This window comes from Salmo salar, chromosome 22 (assembly GCF_965601325.2).
Source record: "Salmo salar chromosome 22, fSalSal1, whole genome shotgun sequence".
In the NCBI taxonomy this organism is placed as follows: Eukaryota; Metazoa; Chordata; class Actinopteri; order Salmoniformes; family Salmonidae; genus Salmo; species Salmo salar.
In genome coordinates, this window is record NC_138312.1 from 9,229,739 (window position 1) to 9,243,254 (window position 13,516).

General features: G+C 41.0%; 1 long non-coding RNA gene across 1 annotated transcript; it reads right to left on the reverse strand.

Annotated features, from left to right (window-relative positions):
* Positions 1–227: 227 nt before the first annotated feature.
* On the reverse strand, positions 228–2,517 carry LOC106582702 (uncharacterized). The gene is made up of 3 exons (XR_001323376.3): positions 2,128–2,517; positions 1,755–1,866; positions 228–1,645 (listed from the first exon to the last, which is right to left on the reverse strand). It is a non-coding gene; the product is annotated as an uncharacterized LOC106582702 (long non-coding RNA).
* Positions 2,518–13,516: the final 10,999 nt, after the last annotated feature.

A 13,516-nucleotide genomic window follows, 5' to 3' on the forward strand; every position in this document is an offset into this window, starting at 1 on the left:
CTACAAAGGGAAACCCAGACGCGAGCTGCCCAGTGACGCGAGCCTACCAGACAAGCTAAATGCCTTTTATGCTCACTTCGAGGCAAGCAACACTGAAGCATGTACGAGAGCACCAGCTGTTCTGGATGACTGTGTGATAACCTTTAAGCAGGTCAACATTCACAAAGCCGCTGGACCAGATGGATTACCAAGACGTGTACACCCCCCCCCCCCCCCCCACCCTTTTGTACACTGCTGCTTCTCGCTGTTTGTTATCTATGCATAGTCACTTCAACCCCACCTACATGTACAGATTACCTCAACTAGACTGTATCCCCGCACACTGACTCGGTACTGGTGCCCCCTGTATATAGCCTCGTTATATAGGTTGTAGGATACCCTTAAGTACAAGTTTACCCATGTACAGCATGAATTGGTGGAATTCAGTGGCTTTCCACCTTTCGATTTCATCTAGACTCCTAGGCTTACGAGCAAAGATATTGGGCACTGCCGGTTTCAGCTCCAACATGCGGGCACTGATATTTGCAATATGACTCCTAGACATTCTTGTTTCCCTCTTTCCATGCATCCAAGTCAGAATCAACTTCTTTGTGACACCCAGACAAGCCTGATGCATATAGTCTACTGGAAGGGCCTTCACCATGTCAATGTCAAACTCTATGAATAGAGACATCTGTTGGTGATGTTCTTGTTGAGTGTGCTGTCAGTGCATGCCTTTAGGTCTTATACAGCCTGATATGTAACTCACCCAAGCCAGACTCCCTTCTGGGTGCATCTCTCACATCTGTAGTATCCTGAGAATTGTTTGAACCCTCCTTCTGACATGATCACATGTCAGAAGTATTTTTACTTGCCTGCCTCGATACACCATTCCCTCATCTTGGAGCTTCTTCATCTCTTGTATGGTATCATTAAGAAAGTTGCGGTCATTCGGTTTAGAATTTCCACATGACAGTGCAACTGGGAAAACTATCGGTGGGGTGTTGAGACCACACAACACAGACCAGGTAACGTTTTTTGAGCTTTTGAATAGGGGTAGTCCATCAACATTCAGACACATTCAAATACTCAGTCTCATCTGTGAAGCAATTGGGAGACTTGTCTAAGATCTTCTTCAGCATGTTCTCTATTGCCCAAAAACACATAGTCAATGCCAGACTTCATTTCGACCTGCACATGTTTATCATTTTTTAACAGTGTACGTGCACTACATGGCAGATCATGAACTCCATGTTTTTTCAGTATCTTGAGATACTTCGGTGTGCTTTATATTATTTACAACAAGCCAAGAGGCTAAGTCTTCTCTTAGAGTGGATTCCATCACTGTGTCATTGTTTGAGTCCCCATAAATATCCCTTTGACTGATTTCCCCATCATCATCATCATCGGCTCCATGAATGTCCCCTTCACTGATTTCCCCATCATCATCATCATTGTTGGCTCCATGATTGTCAATTTCTCTGATTTCGTTTGATGTGTCTAAGTCATAAGGACTTGGTGTGCATTCCATAGCAATTTCTGACTCCGCAGGATCAATATGCCTTTCTTGGCCTGGCCTATTTAAGCTACAGTCCTTTAGTAGTTTTCTCCTTGAGGCAATCCATTTCCTGTAATAGCAGCATTCTCTCGCTCTATCCATTATATCCTGAAATAAATGTATTGATCGTGTCATTGAGATATATACACAGTGGCTAGTGGGGTGCTTAGTTGAGTAATTGGGTGGGTTAATTAATTTAAATAATTCAGATAATTACCTTATGTTAGGTGGCTGGAGGAGGAGGAAGACTCTTACAAAGAGTAAGTTACCAAGGGCTGCAGCTGGTTCGTTGACTGGCTTGTTGGCTGGCTTCTGGCTGGCTTCTGTAGCTGTAAACAGAAAACAGCAGTAACTTACTTGGCAAAAGGAGAATGATGATCCGAAGAACTCAAGGCAAGGGGGTAACGTAACGTTACGGCTGGTCAGCTGGCTGGTTAACTAGCAGAACGGTTAAGTTAGAGAGTGTTAATAAGCCTAGTTTACTCTAACGTTAGTCAACTTAGCGAACGTTAACGTTACGTTAAGTGAGTCAACTGAGTTAGGTAAGCTAACGTTATCTAACGTCACCTTGTACTAAAAGGTTAACTTACTTAACTTAGCTTCCTAACTCCAGGCATTCAGTTGTTTAATAATCTAACATCAACACTGATTACATAATTAAAAGCTAATGTTACCACATATAAAAATTACAAAGTGAACCGACGATGTTACTGCAGTAATTCACCTAAGTGACAGTTAGAAAAGAGGGTCTTGTCTGCATTCAAGTGGTCGCGCATTCCGCAAACAAGTTGATGGAACTGTGCGTTTCTATGCGTTTCTTTCTTTGAAACCTAGTGACAACGTTTATAAACGTTGGCAAAGAGTTCCCTTTTGTACATGTCAAACAGTAACACCTATTGGCTACGTTGGAATAAGTTTCAAATACATTTATTTTGAAACCTACTGATAACGTTTATAAATGTTGGCCAATAGTTCCTTCCCGTACGTGTCAAACAGTACCAAATCCCAAACTATTGGCTACGTTGGAATAGGTTTCAAATACATTTATTTTGAAACGTTCATTTTGAAACCTCCTGACAACGTTTAGAAACACTGGCCAAGAGTTCCCTTTCATAGACGTCAAACAGTACCACATCTCAACCTATTGGCAACATTGGAATATGTTTAAATACATGTATTTTTAAACGTTTATTCATAAATGTTAAGAGAACGTTGTTACAACATTTGTTTTTGCAACACCAATATACAACCTTTCCCATCCTAAGTCCAACGTTGGTTTAGGTTCCAGAAACTTTTTGTGCTACCTGGGTAGTTTGACCAGCTGTTTTCAGAAACTGGTATTTTTCAATTCAGTTGTCATATTGGCAGGTTTGCTAGCAACAGACTTTTTAGCTAGCTTCTAGCGTAGTGTGTTTGATATGCAATGCAATCTTCTCGTAATTAACAGTGTTGCGCGTCCTGACGAGAAGGCAAACTTTTCTAGCTATGTCAGGCAAAATCAGGCATAATCAGCTCATTATTATGGATGTATCAAGACCGTTGCCAGGGAGCGAGCTATGGAACATATACAACAAACAACTGGGTCGCGTCCATAAATATCAAAGTAATCAAACAAACGACTGTTTTGCGTCTCTACCAACCAAAAGATAATAAAGGATGAATTCTCTCATAAAATTGAAAATATCAACGATTTTATACTTTTTTCGACTGGTATATGTGTGCTTTAGTATTGTTTTCTTTGGCAACTGTGGTATAAACCGAATAAATGCTTACGTTCTGTACATTACCATAGAAAAATGTACTCTGCCTCGTCCCACTGCGTCGTCCATTATTTCCAAGGTAATGTACAGAACATCGGCGTTTATCCCTTACTTAACATGTCATATTCACATCGAAGCATATTTTTCTATTTGATTGGGTGCCATTTAGGTTAGGCTATTTGATCGGAGTAACTTGCATGGTGTAAAAAGTGTCTGTCTCATGACACTAGCTGGGTTTCCATCCAATTTGCGACAGAATTTCATGCAAATATTCAAAAATCTGCATAAAAGCACATTTTCCCACCAGCAATGTTTCCATCAAATTGATAAAAGGCTGTGCGTGATGACATAGTACACATACAATTAACGTTTGCGGTAAATTCAATTCTACTGATGATTTTGTCACAAAAATGTGTTATATAGCAAATGTGCCCATTCAGGTATTAGCATGTGCTCTCTAGCCAACAGCTCGCAGACACAGTGGGGCTTGCCTACATGATGAGATTATTATGGACAAAAGACAAGATCATTTTTATTTGTCAAACAGCAGCCAAGCATCAATCATTATATCACCAGAATAAGACCCTCAATATTTAAAGGAAAGGAGCATCAAACTCATCACCGTGCACTTTCACCACATTGTGAAGTTCATCATAATTTATTTCTTATTTAGCCTAATAAACTGCTTACTTTTCCGAGTCATAGTGGGAGGACCACACAACATATCATCAAGCGACTCCAAGTTTATTTCAATGTGATGGCTATTATATAAATATTTGTGCATAAATGTGTTTCCACCGAATTTTCTCACATAATTACTTTTACAGACACAAAAAGATCCCACCTTGTCTAGCATATTTTGTTTTGTCGACATTTGGAAAGTTTACCGAAAAATGTGTTGTTTTACATAAGGCCTGTCACGACATCTTTATACAACGTACTTTACTTGCATATAAAATTTGAATGGAAATCTGGTTACTGTCATAAATTTGATCTCCAGCCAGTAGGATACAGAAAACGACACTCTTTTTACCTTAGGCTATTAGGCTACATGATTTATGTAATTTCTTTTTGACGGAACATTGGGGGAGTGCCGCTATTTTGCGCCCCTGCCTTGGACAAAATGGGTGCTACTTATCATGGGGCGGCATCAGTGCTCACCTAAATGTCCAATATGCCACTGAGTGAGAGAAATTGTCTTTGGGAAGAATTATGTAAGGTATATAGTGCATTCGAAAGTATTCAGACACCTTTACTTTTTCTACATTTTGTTACCTTACAGCCTTATTCTAAAATTGATTAAATCGTTTTTCCCCCTCATAAATGTACACACAATACCCCATAATGACAGCAAAAACAGGTTTTCACATTTACATAAGCATTTAGACCCTTTACTCAGTACTTTGTTGAATCACCTTTGGCAGCGACTACAGCCTCGAGTCTTCTTGGGTATGACGCTACAAGCTTGGCATACCTGTATTTAGGGACTTTCTCCAATTCTTCTCTTCAGATCCTCTCAAGAACTATCAGGTTGGATGGGGAGCGTTGCTGCACAGCTATTTTCAGGTCTCTCCAGAAATGTTCGATCGGGTTCAAGTCCGGGCTCAAGGACATTCAGAGACTTGTCCCGAAGCCACTCCTGCGTTGTCTTGGCTGTGTGCTTAGGGTCGTTGTCCTGGAAAGTGAACCTTCACCCCAGTCTGAGGTCCTGAGCACTCTGGAGAAGGTTTTCATCAAGGATCTCTCTCTGTACTTTGCACCGTTTATCTTTCCCTCAATCCTGACTAGTCTCCCAGTCCCTGCTGCTGAACCCCCCCCCCCCCCAGCATGATGCTGCCACCACCATGCTTCAACGTAGGGACGGTAGCAAGTTTCCTCCAGACGTGATGCTTGGCATTCAGGCTAAAGAGTTCAATCTTGGTTTCATCAGACCAGAAAATCTTGTTTCTGATGGTCTGAGAATCTTTTAGGTGCCTTTTGCCAAACTCCAAGCGGGCTGTAATTAGGGTTGCACATTTTGGGGAATATTCAGAGATGGAAACTTTCTGTTGGAATTAACGGGAATATATGGGAATTAACGAGAATATATGGGAATTAACAGAAATATATGGGAATTAATATTAATACCATTTAAATGTCGTTGTTTTTTTGCATTGGATATATTTACCATATCATATGGAGACAGAAACATAAACCTTTTACCTTATCATAAGTAGACATAATTGCAAATTATTAAATCCTTCCAATAGAAAAAATATATATAGTTTAGTTACGAATTTAACTTTAATTAAATGAGTTGACTCTTCACATGGGATGATTTCACTGAACAACAAAAGAAAGGAATATTGAATGATCTCCAATGATACATCGCATCTCCCAAAAACGTTTTCAACATTCATCTGTAAAATGATCGTCTAGAAACTAAAGCTTTGGTTGTCTTCCTCTCAGGCTTCCATGTCTTCTCCCTGGACCTCCTCAATGTCCACATCTTGAACATCAGGCTCTGAGGCCTCATCTTCACTGTCACTTTCTAACCTTGTTGAGGATGGCTCGTTGTCAGGCTCAAAAAGCATCAATTTTTCAACTGTTGTATTGGTCAGCCTGTTGCGTGCTTTGGTGTGTGTGTTCGCAAACAAGGACCAGTTGCGCTCTGAGGTGGCTGATGTTGGTGGGATTTGGAGGATGATGGAGGCAACAGGAGAAAGAGCCTTAGATCCACAAAGTCCCTTCCACCAGGTGGCTGATGAGATATCTTGGCACGACTGCCATATTGCAACTCCATCCCAAAGCCCTTGCTTGGAAGTGTACTTCGTCAGACTGCCAAGAACCTTGCCCTCATCCAGGCCAAGGTGGAGAGATGGTAGTGATGACATCATAGGCCTTGTTGATCTCTGCACTAGACAGGATGCTCTTGCCATCATACTTGGGGTCCAACATGTACGCTGCGGCGTGTATGGGCTTCAGGCAGAAGTCTCTACGCTTTTTGATGTATTTCAGAACTGCAGTTTCCTTTGCTTGGAGCAACAGTGAAGTGGGCAGTGCAGTGCGGATTTATTCACTTACATCTACAAGCAGAGTCTGAACATCAGACAGGATGGCATTGTCTCCATCAATCCGTGCAATGTCTACTGCTATAGGTTTCAGGAGTTTCAGGCTGCTTACCACTCTCTCCCAAAATACATAATCGAGGAGGATCCTCTTGATGGGGCTGTCCGTAGCGGCAGACTGTGATATGGTCATTTCTTGGAGACTCCTCCCCCTCCAGGAGACTGTCAAACATGATGACAACACCACCCCAATGGGTTTTGCTGGGCAGCTTCAATGTGGTGCTCTTATTCTTCTCCCTTTGCTTGGTGAGGTAGATTGCTGCTATAACTTGATGACCCTTCACATACCTAACCATTTCCTTGGCTCTCTTGTAAAGTGTATCCATTGTTTTCAGTGCCATGATATCCTTGAGGAGAAGATTCAATGCATGAGCAGCACAGCCAATGGGTGTGATGTGAGGGTAGGACTTCTTCACTTTAGACCACGCAGCCTTCATGTTTGCAGCATTGTCTGTCACCAGTGCAAATACCTTATGTGGTCCAAGGTCATTGATGACTACATTCAGCTCATCTGCAATGTCGAGACCGGTGTGTCTGTTGTCCCTTTTGTCTGTGCTCTTGTAGAATACTGGTTGAGGGGTGGAGATGATGTAGTTAATTATTCCTTGCCCACAAACATTCGACCACCCATCAGAGATGATTGCAATACAGTCTGCTTTCTCTATGATTTGCTTAACCTTCACTTGAACTCTGTATCCAGCAAATGAGTAGATAAAGCATGTCTGGTTGGAGGGGTCTATGCTGCGTGAAGAACATTCAGAAATCTCATCCAATACACATTGCCTGTGAGCATCAGAGGTGAACTAGTTCAATAGACAGCTCAAGAAAGTCATTTATCAGCATTTCCCTGACTACATTCCTCTATTGAGTAAAAAAAAAACAGGATTCCAGGAGGACCATGAGCTGTTGCTATCGATAAGGTGTCTGATTAATCATTTTCACCTCGAATAGAAGTAGAGGGACTTTTGTCAGAGGTTGCTTGTGTGAGCTCTGAGGGAACTTTATGCATTTGGCCAGATGATTCTGCATCCTTGTAGCATTTACATTTACATTTGACTCATTTAGCAGATGCTCTTATCCAGAGCGACTTACAGTAGTGAATGCATACATTTCATGCATATTTATTTATTTATTTTTACATATGATTTGGCACAGTATTTACAAATGTACACAGCTTTTCCTTCTACATTAGCTGCAGTGAAATGTCTCCACACATCAGATAGTGCCTGTGGCATTTTCCTGTAAAGATGAGAAGAAAATGAGTATTTTTTTTTGTTTTTTACATGTACAGATAAATAGTTAAAAGCAGTTAGATTAAACAACTCCTTTGTAAGATAAATGTTTTAAAATGAAACATATATGGAAACAGGTGAATTAACACTCCTCAGTTAGCAGGCTAAAACCCACATGGTAGCAAAAACTAACTAGCAGAAATTGTTGGCAAGTTAGAAATTATTTAAACACACTTTGCTGTAGGCTACTATTTACTAGTTAACAAAAAATCATGCATGTCATATAAAATATATTGACATCACCAAGTATTGTAATCAAAACTTTCCAGAAATCATGTAGTCCTTGGCTCAGACAGTGTAGTAGTGTGGGCTCAATAGCATCTCATTAGTGTGCAAGATCTTGAGAATCAGCTGTACATGTGATGGAAGAGTACACTGCACATGTGATGGAAGAATGCACTGTGCATGCAGAGGGTTGAAATTCCATTGAATTGGGGATAGTTTAACCAAAATATGCCACAAGACCTAGAATTGCCTTTTGTGTATTCCACATAAAAGGTTCACTGTTATAAGCTATATTTATTAATGAATTTAAGCAACATTTCCAAAAATCCCGGGTTTAACTTCCCATGGAAAATGTACATAAAATGTACGGAAATTTACCGGTAAGTTTCCGAACCTTTGCAACCTTAGCTGTAATGTGCCTTTTACTGAGGAGTGGCTTCCGTCTGGCCACTCTACCATAAAGGCCTGATTGGTGGAGGGCTGCAGAGGTGGTTGTCCTTCTGGAAGGTTCTCCCACCCCGATTGCTCAGTTTGGCCGGTTGGCCAGCTCTAGGAGGAGTCTTGGTGGTTCCAAACTTGTTCCATTTAAAAATGATCAAGGCCACTGTGTTCTTGGGGACCTTCAATGCTGCACAATTGTTTGTTTTGGTACCCTTCCCCAGATCTGTGCCTCGACACAATCCTGTCTCGGAGCTCTACAGACAATTCCTTCAACCTCATGGCTTGGTTTTTGCTCTGACATGCACTGTCAACTGTGGGACCTTATATAGACACATGTGTGCCTTGCCAAGTCATGTCCAAATAATTTCATTTGTAAAAATTTCTACAAACCCGTTTTCGCTTGGTCATTATGGGGTATTGTCTGTAGATTGATGAGGATTTTTTATTTATTGAATCCATTTTAGAATAATGCTGTAACGTAACAAAATAAGACACTGTATGTGTTGTTGGAGGAGCATTTTGGTCAGTTTAGCTCGGGAAATTCCGCCCTTGTCAATCTGTTGCCCTAGGCGGCTGCCTATTCCTGCCTAAAGGGTGGGCTGGCCCTGCATGTTGCAACATGGTCTTTGTGTGTGTGGGAATGATAGGACCTCCCGAGTGGTTCAGTGGTCTAAGGCAATGCATAGCAGTGCTAGAGGCTTTATTACAGACCCCGGTTCATTCCCGGGAGACCCATAGGACGGCGCACAACTGACCCAGCGTCGTCCTGGTTACGTGAGGGTTTGGCCGGGGAGGGGGGCTTTACTTGGCTCATCGTTCTCTAGCAACTCCTTGTGACGGACCGGGTGCCTGCAGGCTGACCGCGGTCGGCAGTTGAATGGTGTTTCCTCCGACACATTGGTGCGGCTGGCTGCCGGGTTAAGCTGGCGTGTGTTAAGGTGCAATGTTAGATGGGTCATGATTCAGAGGACGGATGACTCCACCTTCTCTCCTGAGCCCGTTGGGGAGTTGCAGCAATGAGACAAGATCAAAATTGGGGAGAAAAAGGGGGGTGAAAAATAAGAGGCGAATGATTAAATTGTTTCACCAAAAACAATAGTTTAGCTCGGGAAATTCCACCCTTGTCAATCTGTTGCCCTAGGTGGCTATTGCTGCCTAAAGGGTAGGCTGGCCCTGCATGTTGCAACTTGGTATTTTTTATTTATTTATCTCAAGTCAGTTAAGAACAAATTCTTATTTTCAATGACAGCCAAGGAACAGTGGGTTAACTGCCTTGTTCAGGGGCAGAACAACAGATTTTACCTTGTCAGCTCGGGGATTCGAACTTGCAACCTTTCGGTTACCAGCCCAACGCTCTAACCACTAGGCTACCCTACCCTGCCGTGTGTGTATATGTGTATGTGTTAAAGTAAAGGTATTCTTTCTAAATCATCTATAAAGAGGTGAATGATTATATCACAGTTCACCTAAAACAAAAGCAATATGAATTGAAATCTCAGAAAAGCCTTGATTTTGTTTATGACCCTGAAGCCCTATAGTCCTGTGATAAGTGGTGCCAGTCAGTCAGTGTGTGTTCTGGGTTCTGCCTACTGAACGCCGATGTAGGCCTACAGGTCCCTCATTGACACAACAGGGACACGATGAAACAAGGCAGCGGGCATGTATTACCATATAGCATATGGTTGGTAGAGAGCTCAGTAAGCCTCAGTGATAACAGCTCAAGAGACAACATCAGTCTGGGCGTGGGTCCCACTGAAGACCTCATAAAGGACAAGCTAACAACTTGCACTGAATTTCATTCTACTTATCACCAACCACTCTTAGTGTATTTACACTTCAGAAAATGTATTGGCCTCCGTGCTTCTGAATTGCTACGTCATGTCTAAACAACTGGTTGATGGCCTTCCGTCCGCAAGTGCGTGCACACTTTGGTCGTATGTTTGCAGGATAGGGCTTGTCCATGTAATGCAATGTCCATTTCCAGGCTGACGGCTTGACACACTTCACAGCTGCTGTTCCAAAACTTAGGAAATGGCTCAAGAGCAAATATCAGATCAAAGAGATATGCAGTGGTTCAAGAAGGAGGTCAAGGCAGTGAAGTGGGTGGTTGCTTTTATTATTTGGAAGAAAGTGCATTGTGTTGTATGGAAGTCAGAGGTTAAACATGGATGATGTTTGGCCTTGAAGAAAGCATGCTTGTACAATGTAAAACAATATATATTGTTTTACTTTAACACAAAGATAAACACATGTTCTTTGTGGTCATTTCATCTTGCGTCCTCTGTGTACAGAAACCCGAAAATAATATTTCATAAGAAAAACATTTCTTGGGAGTGTTTTTCCACCTTTATGCCTTCAGAGCTGCCAACTCTCACGCATTGGCTGTGAGACATACGCATATGACCCACTTCTCACAGTACACCTCTTATATCTCACACATTGAAAAGTACTGCTTTTATTTTTCTAATTAGCCCATTGTGTAGTCAGCGCGTTCACTTTTCAACTGTGCTACAAATTGTTTTTGAATCGAAGTATCTGCACCTGCAATTTAACATCACGAGCGGAACCTCTATCATTGTCCTGTCAAGCAGCACGTTAACACAGTTTTATGTACAATGTTGTCAACAAAATTAGGTTGCTGTTACTCCCATCCAAACTTCAGAATGCAGTCTTTTGACAACATATACTAAAATGTATTTTCATTAGTCCCCTTGTTTGGTTTTTGTAATTTCTGCTGTGACAACGAAAAGGCAGCAGACAGACTTACAGTATGTCTTAGCAGGGAAGTTTGGTAGGGTGACCTGATTTGTAACTGTGAAAATGATTTTGTCAAACAGATTGTGAACCACAAAGTGTACATTTGATTCTAGAGATGGGACAATGCATAGACTTTTTTGGGGGGGTTAGGGTGTAGTGGCAGATTTAATTAATCTTGTCTTCAAGAGATTGTATATTTACTTTATTTAGTCTGATCAGTGGGACACTTATCATTCTTAACAATGGGATAAAATATAGGGTAATTACTGTGTTTGTTAGCAAGAACACTACTGTTATTCCCCATGCTTATTTTATTATTAGTGTAATCACAAATTTGAAAATCTGATATGTCTTTTGAAAATGAACTGTATGAGGTTGTGTTTTTGCAGCCATTCATGGACAGTTTTGAAAAAGTCATACAAATATAAATTTTTAAATGTTTATATTGTGCACATGCTAGGCAGAAGTCATAGGGGGACTTACTCATAAACCCATAATCACATCCTATTTTGTCTACATTACCAATCAAAAGTTTGGACACATCGACTCATTCAAGGGCTTTTCTCGATTTTTACTATGTTCTACATTGTAGAATAATAGTGAAGACATCAAAACTATGAAATAACACATATGGAATCATGTAGTAACTAAATTAGTGTTAAACAAATTTAAATATATTTATTATTTTATTTTCTATTTTCGATCCTTCAAAGTAGAAACCCTTTGCCTTGATGACAGCTTTGCACACTCTTGGCATTCTCTCAACCAGCTTCACCGGGAATGCTTTTCCAACAGTCTTGAAGGAGTTCCCAGATATGCTGAGCACGTGTTGGCTGCATTTCCTTCACTCTGTGGTACAACTCATCCCAAACCATCTCAATTGGGTTGAGGTTGGGTGATTCTGGAGGCCAGGTCATCCGATGCAGCACTCCATCACTCTCCATCACTCTCCTTCTTGGTCAAATAGCTCTTACACAGCCTGGAGGTGTTTTTTGGTCATTGTCCTGTTGAAAAACAAATGATAGTCCCACTAAGCGCAAACCAGATGGGATGGCGTATTGCTGCAGAATGCTGTGGTAGCCTTGCTGGTTTAGTGTGCCTTGAATTCAAAATCAATCACTGACAGTGTTACCAGCAACGGCATCCCCACACCATCACACCTCCTCCTCCATGCTTCATGGTGGGAGCCACACATGCAGAGATTATCCGTTCACCTACTCTGTGTCTCACAAAGACACAGCAGTTGGAACCAAAAATCTCAAATTTGGACTCATCAGACCAAAGGACAGATTTCCACGGGTCTAATGTCCATTGCTTGTGTTACTTGGCCCAAGTAAGTCTCTTCTTCTTATTGGTGTCCTTTAGTAGTGTTTTTTTTTGCAGCAATTCGATCACGACAACCTGATTCACACAGTCTCCTCTGAACAGTTGATGTTGAGATGTGTCTGTTACTTTAACTCTGTGAAAAATGTATTTGGGCTGCAATTTCTGAGGCTGGTAACTCTAATGAACATGTATCCTCTGCAGCAGAGGTAACTCTGGGTCTTCCTTTCCTGTGGCTGTCCTCATGAGAGCCAGTTTCATCATAGCGCTTGATGGTTTTTGCGACTGCCCTTGAAGAAATTTAAAAAATTCTTGAAATGTTCTGGATTGACTGACCTTCATGTCATAAAGTAATGATGGACTGTTGTTTCTCTTTGCTTATTTGAGCTGTTCTTTCCATAATATGGACTTGGTCTTTTACCAAAGTAGGGCTATCTTCTGCATACCACCCCTTCCTTGTCACAACACAACTGATTGGCTCAAACTTATAAAGAAGGAAAGAAATTCTACAAATTTCTTTTAACAAGGCACACCTGTTAATTGAAATGCATTCCAGATGACAGATGAAAGAATGCCAAGAGTGTGCAAAGCTGTCATCAAGGCAAAGGTTGGCTACTTTGAAGAATCTCAAATATAAAATATATTTTGATTTGTTTAAAACTTTTGGTTACTACTGTACATGATTCCATATATGTTATTTCATAGTTTTGATGTCTTCACTATTATTCTACAATGTAGAAAATAGTACAAATCTAGAAAACCCTTGAATGGGTAGGTGTGTCCAAAAGTTGGACTGGTACTGTATGTAGAGTAAAATTATGGCAAGGATCTTCAACTAGTAGGCATAAACTACCTGCATTTTAATATTCATAAAACATTTTGGGAAGTTTGGGTGATTTTACGAAATTAGCCCTATTTTAAAGTGACAGTTCACCCAAAATACTACATGTTTGGGTTCTTACCTTGAAAGCAGTCTATGGACAAGGAGACTGCAATCTGATTTTGTTGCCCACTGTCATCAACCATTAATATTAAATTGTGAAATTGAGCTTGAGGTGGTGGGTTGACATCCAA